Source organism: Bos taurus, chromosome 4 (assembly GCF_002263795.3).
Source record: "Bos taurus isolate L1 Dominette 01449 registration number 42190680 breed Hereford chromosome 4, ARS-UCD2.0, whole genome shotgun sequence".
NCBI lineage: Eukaryota > Metazoa > Chordata > Mammalia > Artiodactyla > Bovidae > Bos > Bos taurus.
Window position 1 is genome coordinate 88,223,271 of NC_037331.1, and position 10,043 is coordinate 88,233,313.

The 10,043-nt window shown below is 43.9% G+C and overlaps 1 long non-coding RNA gene across 1 annotated transcript; it reads right to left on the bottom strand.

Moving 5' to 3' along the window:
• Nucleotides 1-2,977: 2,977 nt before the first annotated feature.
• Nucleotides 2,978-9,733, bottom strand: LOC132345126 (uncharacterized). Its single transcript, XR_009494258.1, has 2 exons — nucleotides 8,381-9,733; nucleotides 2,978-6,795 (listed from the first exon to the last, which is right to left on the bottom strand). It is a non-coding gene; the product is annotated as an uncharacterized lncRNA (long non-coding RNA).
• Between the last annotated feature and the right edge of the window lie 310 nt (nucleotides 9,734-10,043).

A 10,043-nucleotide genomic window follows, 5' to 3' on the forward strand; every position in this document is an offset into this window, starting at 1 on the left:
ATGGTTTAATATGTCTTTAGAATTCTTATATAAATTATTATAATTTTCTTTTCATCCTTGATTGTCAAATTTGACAATCTTGTATATCTTATTAAAATGTCTTATTTCATTTAAGCATCTGCATCTTTCATAGAGCATTTATTGAGTGTTTATTCTCTGCTAGGCATAAAATTAAGAGTCCCAGATTCAAGGTGAAATAGTATACTTCTTGCCATCAATGAGTTTGCCGTATATTTGAAGATAGACATTGAAAGTGGAAAATTACAACACAGATATAGCTCAGTATGCTCTGGCATACAAACAAGAATCTGAGGGTGTCAGAAAAGAAAGATTTCAGAGACATCATGAGATGATGTGTCCTTTGCGTTGTAGGTTGAACAGCAGTTAGCTCATGTGAGTACATGAGAAAAATGGAATTTCAGTAGAACAGAATACTGAATGTGGTTATTATGATGGTATTCAGTAGATGTAGATGGTAGTCACCTGGTGAGGGCTGCTGTAAACATACTAAGATGTCTGGACTTTACAAGGAAGATGCTCCCAAACTTCTTGACCTACCTCATTTTTTCCCCATGCACATATATCATGCTGCTGCTGCTGCTGCTAAGTCGCTTCAGTCATGTCCGACTCTGTGCGACCCCATAGACGGCAGCCCGCCAGACTCAGCCATCCCTGGGATTCTCCAGGCAAGAACACTGGAGTGGGTTGCCATTTCCTTCTCCAATGCATGAAAGTGAAAAGTGAAAGTGAAGTCGCTCAGTCGTGTCCAACTCTTAGCGACCCCATGGACTGCAGCCTACCAGGCTCCTCCGTCCATGGGATTTTCCAAGCAAGAGTACTGGAGTGGGGTGCTATTGCCTTCTCTGACATATATCATAGCATGACATATTTCTCCATTTTTACTTCCCATCACCTTCCTATAAGGGAAATATCTTGCTGCTGTAATTCACAGTGTAATGAATAGCATCTGAAACTCAGTCATCATTGTTTCATCACTAAATCATGTTGGACTCTTTTGTGACCTCATCGACTGTAGCCCACCAAGCTCCTCTGTCTGTGGGATTTCCCAGGCAAGAATATTGGAGTGGGTTGCCATCTCCTTCTCCAGGACTTAGTAGATGCCCACAAAATATTTGTTGAACAAATCAAAGCCAATGGGGAGCCACTAAAGAATTTTAAGTGTGGGAGTTGTCATAGTCACTTGAATCATCTTCAACTGATGCTGCCCTTTTCCTTAGTTCTGTCCTTCAGTTTTTTCTCCAATTATGATTCTACTGTGAAAGTCATGTTTTCACAAGTAAGCCACAAAAAGAGACAATTTGATAATGCTCTGAAAAGGACGCTATATATGGACTAGGTTCCTTAGAATACATAAATGATTGTCAGGTGATAGAATGGAGATAGCAAGATGAATTGAAAAAGGTATGAATTTTGGAGATAGACAGTTACAAGGGCAAATACCAACTTTCAACACTGACTAGCTATATGAACCTGATGTTAACTTGGATCAGTTCCTATTATATTTTGTTGTTGTTCAGTTGCTCAGTCATGTCCAGCTCTGAGACGCCATGGACTGCAGCATGTCAGGCTTCTCTGTCCTTCACTCTCTCCCGAGTTTGCTCAAACTCATGTTCATTGAGTCAGTGATGCCATCCAACCATCTCATCCTCTGTTGTCCCCTTCTCCTCCTGCCTTTAATCTTTGCAAGCATCAGGGTCTTTTCCAATGACTTGGTCCTTTGCATCAAGTGGCTGAAATACTGAAGCTTCAGCTTCATCATCAGTCCTTCCAATGAATATTCAGGATTGATTTCCTTTAGGATTGACTGGTTTGATCTCCTTGCTGTCCTAAAGATTCTAAAGAGTCTTCTCCAATAACACAGTTCGAAAGCATCAATTCTTCGGTGCTTAGCCTTCTTTATGGTCCCAACTCTCACATCTATACATGACTACTGGAAAAACCATAGTTTTAACCATACAGACCTTTGTTGGCAAAGTGATGTCTCTGTTTTTTAATATGCTCTCTAGGTTTTAATGGCAATAATTATACCTTTTAGAGGTTCTTGAGATTATTGAATAGCACATGAAAAGCATTTGGCCTTAGAAATAACACAGTAAATGTCTGTGGGAGGGGTGGATATGTTTTCAATGAGTATGGAAGATGCTTATATTACTATTGTTGGGGGAAAGTCCAAACAGTAAACTTCCATCATGGCAGACTTAGCCATGAAGCCCATGAGAAAAGAGACCATTAAACAGAGAAAGAGACTTGGCAGGAATATTCTATATAACTTTGTATATGGTTAGGTTCATAGAGGCAAAGTTGTATTTCCCTTTAGATCCAGGATTTTTGCAGGAATCATCCTTGTATCTGAGATACAAAGAGAATAGTAGAACAGTACCCCTGCTCTTCATGAACTTGCACAATGATAGAAATGCTAGGTGTGTAAACAGAACTTGTCCACAGAATGTGGCATAATTCTGAAGTATAAAAAAAGTGCTACGAGAACACAGATTCGTCTAATTAACAGAGTACAAAGGAATTGTGTAATTTCATTTCAAAAGATAGGGAATTAATTTGTTAGATATAGATGGCATCTCTGAACTTTCAGCTAACATACAAAACCTGTCTCCTTTCCAGCAGAGGGCTCGGTCCCAAAGTTATACAGAGAACATATGCTTTTATTTCTGCAAGTGAATTTGAAAGGAGAATAATATATAGACCTCTGGATTTACTGCATAGATATAATTCAATATTGTGGGAAGTAAACAGACATTCACTAATGCAATGAATTAAGGGTATTAAGTAGTAATGAGATGTAGTGTTAAAAACCTCTAAGAGTGAACTTTGGATAAATATACTCATTTAGGAAAATTAGTTGTTGGATTATGCTAACACAAAAATGACTAACAGGAAAATGATAGCCCACAGGAGTAGATATGATAAAAGGGAGAGTAGAAGGCCACGGAACAAGAAGTATTTTCAAAATTCTGAGCTTTATTTGATAACGTAGAGGCAATAAAAGAAATTTCTCAATTTTTAAAAATAAATTTGCAAATTTATTGGTCTTTAAAGAGAAAGGCTACCCACTCCAGTATTCTGGCCTGGAGAATTCCATGGGCTGTGAAGTCCATAGGGTGGCAAAGAGTCTGACATGACTCAGCGACTTTCACTTTCACTTTAGAAGGTGCATAACCCAGCACTGAGGAGGAGGACAGTTAGGCACATAATACTGTTGTGTGACTAGATGTTTGAGGATGGTGAGGACATTTATTTGACATGTATCTTCACGCTGCACTGCTCTAGGGATTCTGACCTGTATTCTCTCCGCCCCACTCTCAGATAAGCTTAGTGAAGGCACAACCATGTGCTGAGATCCTATGACACAGCACAATTCCTGGCACAGAATAGGTGCTCAATAAAAAGTTGAAAAAATGTTGCAATGATTACTGAATATAATTACTATGGATTGAGAGCCAATTTGATATGTTTCTAATTTAGTTGGTTAGCTACCATGTGATGAATGCATTTTTTTCTTTGCTAGAAAGGTATTTATTTTGAAACATTTCATTTAAAATTATTTTTTACTTCATTTAAAAATAGTTTTTCGACTTTGGAAATGCTCCTTACCACTCTCCTCTTTCTTTGGGCACATGCTGAAAATGATCTCACTCCTAAATTCCTGTTTAATAAAAACAGATTAATAATTTTTTTTTTTTTTACTTTCTGCATACTTGGATGTTCTGACATCTTAAAACACGTTTCTTGCAGGGAAGGGACTGCCTCTTCCAAAGCTAGTCAATCTTGAGAGGTAGCAAAAAACATGCTATTTGATATGAAAACTAACCAATCCAGAGTCCTACCTCCTCTCTGCAGCCTGCACAGAAAAGTGAAAGTCACTTAGTACTGTCCAACTCTTCGGGACCGCATGCACTATACAGTCCATGGAATTCTCCAGGCCAGAATACTGGAGTGGGAAGCCTTTCCCTTCTCCAGAGGATCTTTCCAACCCAGGGATCAAACCCAGGTCTCCCTCATTGCAGGCAGATTCTTTACCAGCTGAGCCACAAGGGAAGCCCAAGAGTACTTGGGCTGGGTAGCCTTGCCCTTCTTCAGAGGATCTTCCTGACCAGGAATGAAGCGGGGTCTCTTGCAATGCAGGCAGATTCTTTACCTACTGAGCTATCAGGGAAGCCTCAGGAGGCAATACTCCTCTGCCTTCATTATCCCAGGGCCAGGTACCAGGCAACTAGAGAGCACCTCGATAGCCCTGATGCAGTTCAGAACATACTTCCCTAAATATGTCACTTTTACATACTGAAAATTTTCAGCTGAAGGAGTTTTGAGAAAACAGCAGGAGCAGGAAGATCACTTTAAGAACCTCCCCACCTCACCCTTCTTCCCCAAAACAGACACTAGAATCCTCATGTGAAAGTTGTCCCCTGTAAACCTGGAGGAAAGCAGCAGCTTTTTCATTGAAGACAAAGGGATGCCAAGAAGAACCTAACCAACAGCCCTTGCTGTTTCCCCTGGTTTCCTACAATTACCTTATACTCCTTAACCTATATTTCTCTCCCACTGCCCTTCTTAATGCAGCCTAGAATAAAAACACACAGGTTTAACTTTCTTGGGGCCTTCATATTTTAATGAAGGCTCTGATGTCCTATAAAACTTATATTAAATAAATTTGTATGCTTTTCTTCTGGTAATCTGCCTTTGTCAGTTTAATTTTCAGACCCAACCAAGGACCATAAGAGGGTCAAATAGAATGTTTTCCTCCCTGCAGCCCAAAGCCAGCTGTTGTTATTCAAATGAGCCTGTACTGAACTGTTCACCCTGGTATAAGTTCTCCCCTGATCCTGCTTCTGTGTTTTGTCCAAAATCTGATGTTTTTCATGTGGTCCTCTATGTAGCCACTCAGTCACCTTTATAAACGAAGACTCACAGAACAAATGGGAAAGCAGAAATTCTTTTCCCTTTGTTAGTATTGTGTTCCTCTGTAATAAGTTCATAAGCCTATTTGGTAGCTGAAATGAACAATATGCCCATTTTAAGGTGTGCTTTGTATACTTATTGGGTCCCAAAGGAGCATCTCTCATGGAGAACTCATTTTGGAAAGACCTTTTTGAATTACTATACCTGGTGAATGGCAGTTTCCTTTGAACCTGACAAACAGTGCAATCTCAATCCTGGGTCTAGGACTGATATTTCAGGACTCAGCAGTTTGCCCACCAGTGGCCCCAGCTTAGAGGACTGAGACTCACATGATCTGCTTCACAGGCAAAACTGCCAGGATTGTGTCAACACAGTCATCCGCACAAGATACTGACATTTTGATGACACTGCAATTTCATATGGAGTGGTTAAACTTTGGAAATTGAAAACCTATCGATAAAACCCATCAATAAAATTCAGTATTTTCTTTTCTCCTCTGCTTGCAGTCAGATGGCAAAGGAAGAAAGGAGACTTGGGAGAAAAGAAAAGAAAAGGAGAGAAGAGACAAGGAAAAAGAAATAGAATGCTTTCTGCTTCCACTGAGGACTTAATTTGCACAGGGTTGAAAAGAACTTCAGATGTAGCCACAGTTAGCCTTCAATTCCCTGTAAAACAGAAGAGTGCTTGTACTCGAATGCCCTACCTGGGCTCATCTGCACAAATGTCACTGCCACCTCCTTCTACTTGGGCCTCGGATTTCTTTTAAGAAGCAAACACGAAGGCACACAGCGGTGGCACTGTGCGGTGTGTGCCAAATCCAAGGGGGCTACAGACTTGCAGGTTGTGGTACACAGTCACTAATATCTTAAAAGTAAACTGTCCGAGGCATTCTATTTCCTGTGAGGAAAAAAGAACATGCTCTATTTGTTACAGACTTTTTCTTTTTATGTCTAAACTTTGATGGAGTTGCAAAAGCAATCAAGATGATTCAGAGTGTTACTGTACATTTTTAAGCTCCAATAATTTTTTATACATGTGTCAACATGTACAGTCTTTTATATTGTTTTGGTTTAAAATCTTTTTTTTATTCTTTTAAAGTTATTACTGCTCACAGTAGAATAATACAACATTCAGTTCAGTTCAGTCCCTCAGTTGTGTCCGACTCTTTGCGACCCCATGAATTGCAGCACGCCAGGCCTCCCTGTCCATCACCAACTCCCGGAGTTCACTCAGACTCACGACCATCGAGTCAGTGATGCCATCCAACCATCTCATCCTCTGTCGTCCCCTTCTCCTCCTGCCCCCAATCCCTCCCAGCATCAGAGTCTTTTCCAATGAGGCAACTCTTCGCACGAGGTGGCCAAAGTACTGGAGTTTCAGCTTTAGCATCATTCCTTCCAAAGAACACCCAAGGCTGATCTCCTTTAGAATGGACTGGTTGGATCTCCTTGCAGTCCAAGGGACTCTCAAGAGTCTTCTCCAACACCACAGTTCAAAAGCATCAATTCTTTGGCGCTCAGCTTTCTTCACAGTCCAACTCTCACATCCATACATGACCACTGGAAAAACCATAGCCTTGACTAGATGGACCTTTGTTGGCAAAGTAATGTCTCTGCTTTTCAATATGCTATCTAGGTTGGTCATAACTTTCCTTCCAAGGAGTAAGCGTCTTTTAATTTCATGGCTGCAGTCACCATTTGCAGTGATTTTGGAGCCCAAAAAAATAAAGTCTGACACTGTTTCCACTGTTTCCCCATCTATTTCCCATTACACAGTGGAAAATCAAAAGTCCTCTTTCCTCTTCCCTCTACCAGTGATAACTTCTGGTTATGGTTTCTTGTATGTAATTCCAGAAATTCCCTAGGAATAAGGAAGTGAATTTGTGTGTTTGTTTCTAAAATGAGGCAAATGAACAATTTAAAAAGTTTATCTGAGCAAAAATGAAAGAGAATTCAGTAGCACCAAACCAGAAGTAGTTAGGGGCACTCTGAGGTCAGGCGCCAGGGGTGAGACTTATACAGAGAAAGTGCAGAAACAAAGACAGGAAATTATGGTGGCTCAGCTGGTAAAGAATCTGCCTGTAAAGTGGGACACCTGGGTTCAGTTCCTGGGTTGGGAAGATCCCCTGAAGAAGGGAATGGTTATCCACTCCAGAATTCTGGCCTGGTAAATCCATGGGGTTGCAAAGAGTTTAACACCTAGTGGACTATTTGTGAATAGTTGTCCTTGGCGTCTTGATTTCACAACATTGAGGCGCTTAAATGACAAAAATTCATTCTAACTCTCTTGTATTCTTCTATACCTGTCATTTTTTTCTAAACCAGTAAACATTACAGGTAAACACAAAGCAATTAAACAGTATACTTGTGCATAAATGTAATATACTTTCTGCCTAAACTTATTGTGTCTGGTATGTAACACATGGACTTCCCACATTGCACTACTGGTAAAGAACCTGCTTGTTAATGCGTGAGATTTAAGAGACACAGATTTGATCCCTGGTTCAGGAAGACCCATTGGAGGAGAGCATGGCAACCCACTCCAGTATTCTTGCCCAGAGAATCCCATGGACAGAGGAACCTGGTAGGCTACAGTCCATAGAGTCGCACACAACTGAAGCAACTTAGCATGTTCACCCGCTGTTGACATTTCCCTTGATGATTCCCTGGGGCCAGTGGCACAGACTCTGCAGGTGTTAACCAGTTAAGTGGGGAGAAACGGACCTGAACAGCGTTTCAACAATCTCAACCACAGCTCAATTCGGCCACCCCAGTAAGATGCAGGCTGACATCTTACTGGTTGTGCCCACAGAGCACAACCTCCCCAACCCCAGAAGCACCAGCAGCCAATGTAATGAATGCTTCCATCAACAACACATTCCCCTTCCCACAGAAGAGCTGCTGGCTCCAACCGGCCATCTGGAGTTGGAATAGGCCGCACAGCACCGACCTAAGACCCATTCTCAGATCCCAAAACGCCAAGAACTGCTGGAGATCGCGGTTCCCCTGAGCTTGGTTCTGGGAGAGCAGCATCTCCCACCAATGCAAACAAACAACAACAAAAACAGTGGAGAGGAGAGAAACCAGGCCTGAGCGAGACTGCTGGAGAAATAAACCTCGTTTCTCTGCAGTGGTGAGCAATAGCATTTCCTGCCCCCCTGTTCTGAACCGAGGCACTGGGCTCCATTCTCTCCTGAGATCTTAAAGGGAGATTAAAAAAACCACCTTTATGGTCCGATTCATTCATATTTGGGTTTCAGTCCCCGATCTACCCACTCCTGAAATCTCTGGCATTGTGAAGATCACAACACTACACGTGCTCAGTCCATTCCAGCAACTCCATGGACTGCAGACCGCCAGGCACCCCTGCCCATGAGACTGAGACTTTTCCTGGAAGAAGACTGGAGTGGGTTCTTTCCCACGCAGGGATCCAACCCCTTCCCTACCTCCTGAGTCTTCTGCATTGGCAGGCTGATTCTTTACCAAGGCGCCGCCTGAGAAGCCCAGGTGAAGAAAGGTGTCCCCTACATCGGGGTCGTAGGAGGAGAAGCGAGGGCCAGTCCAGGAGACCAGTTACTACGATCAAGCAGCTCCTGTAAAAAGATCCCCGCGAGGCCTGACAGTAAAGTCTGAACCTGCAGCAGAGGCACGGACCCGAGTCCGAGCGAGCAGGGCTCCAGGACAGGCCTGCGGACCTGACACTTCCCTGCTCCCCCGGCAGGTCCTAGAGGCGGCCTCCGGCCCGCACTGCCCGCAACCACGGAGCCGGGTAAGAGAGAGGCCTGGCCCGCAGTCCGACCCTCCCCGCGCCGCTCCCGCCTCCTTCCCCACTCCCACCTCCCGGCGCTCCCTTCCGTGCTCCGGAGGCTAAGGTTGGGGTGGCGATGCGGGTGTCAGCCACTGACCACACATTTCTTGCCGAGGAAGGTGAAGAGGGACTTGTTCTCCTGCAGGGTAAGTAGCAGGAACCCCACGTTGGTGATCCTCCGCGGCGGCGGCGGCGGCGGCGGCTGCTGCTGGCCGGAGCTCATGTTTCTCCGGCGGAGTAGGAAGGCCAGCGTCGTCTCCTCCTGTGAATGGGATAAACTTCCAACTTCTCCAACCCTCCTTTGACCGCAGCTTCGCTGGCAGCCGGGCAATCCAACCAGGCGGGGACCGGTGAAACCACATGACGCAAGAGGTGGGGAAGACCCGCCCCCACCAACGTCGAGGCTGGCGGCGCCCGAGGCCACGCCCCTTCCGGCAGAGACAGGGGCAGCGCTGTCCAAGGCGGAGCTACCGGTCGGTTGTCGGCTCCGGGGTCTTAGGCTCTTCCCTCCGGTGTTCTCGGTTAGCAGAGCCCGGGAGAGAGGAGGTCTCCGCGGCCAAGCTGCCCGGCTCTCTTCTGCGACGCACACCTTTGCGGTGCGTCAGTGAATACTGTTCTCCCTTCCTGAAATAGCTCTTCTTTCTGAGGAGTGACAGCGGGACATTTGCACCTCCTATTAGAAAGGAAGCTGGAGACGAAGATGGGAGAACGGACGCGCTCCTCCGTGCTCTTTGCCGATTTCCTTAGCAGTTGCCCGCGGTTTCTCAAACTTTGTCCAGACTTTTGGGAATGGACAAACAGGCCTCTCCCAGGATTGTGAGAGTTCTTGCTGATGGATGTTTCAAAAAAGCAACGTACATAGAAAGGTTTCTACCGCCTGCTGGTGTGTCTAGTAGGATAAACGTAACATTGCAATTCAGGCTTATGTCTCTGAGAGTCCACCACACATCTCGCACCCCCAAGTTCTGTGAATTAAAAAATATTTACCCCGCCCTCGCCCTTTTCTCTCAGACCCCAAAGGACTTGTTTTCTTTTTATCGAAGATGAATGTACCCATTTAGGGATGTCACTCAGGAAAAATACGTCCATCCGATCTAATCCTTACACTAAATTTCAGGAGTTTTTTGTTTGTTTGTTTGTTTGTTTAAGTTTGTATGCCTCAGAATATTGAAAACTGCCTAGGATAACCGCCTCTGTTCAGTAAATTAAATACTAGACAACTGCCTTAAAATGAAGTTTTGGAGTATGGAAATAATATATGATAACCACGGCTGTGAATTATAGAGCAAGCATCTCCACTT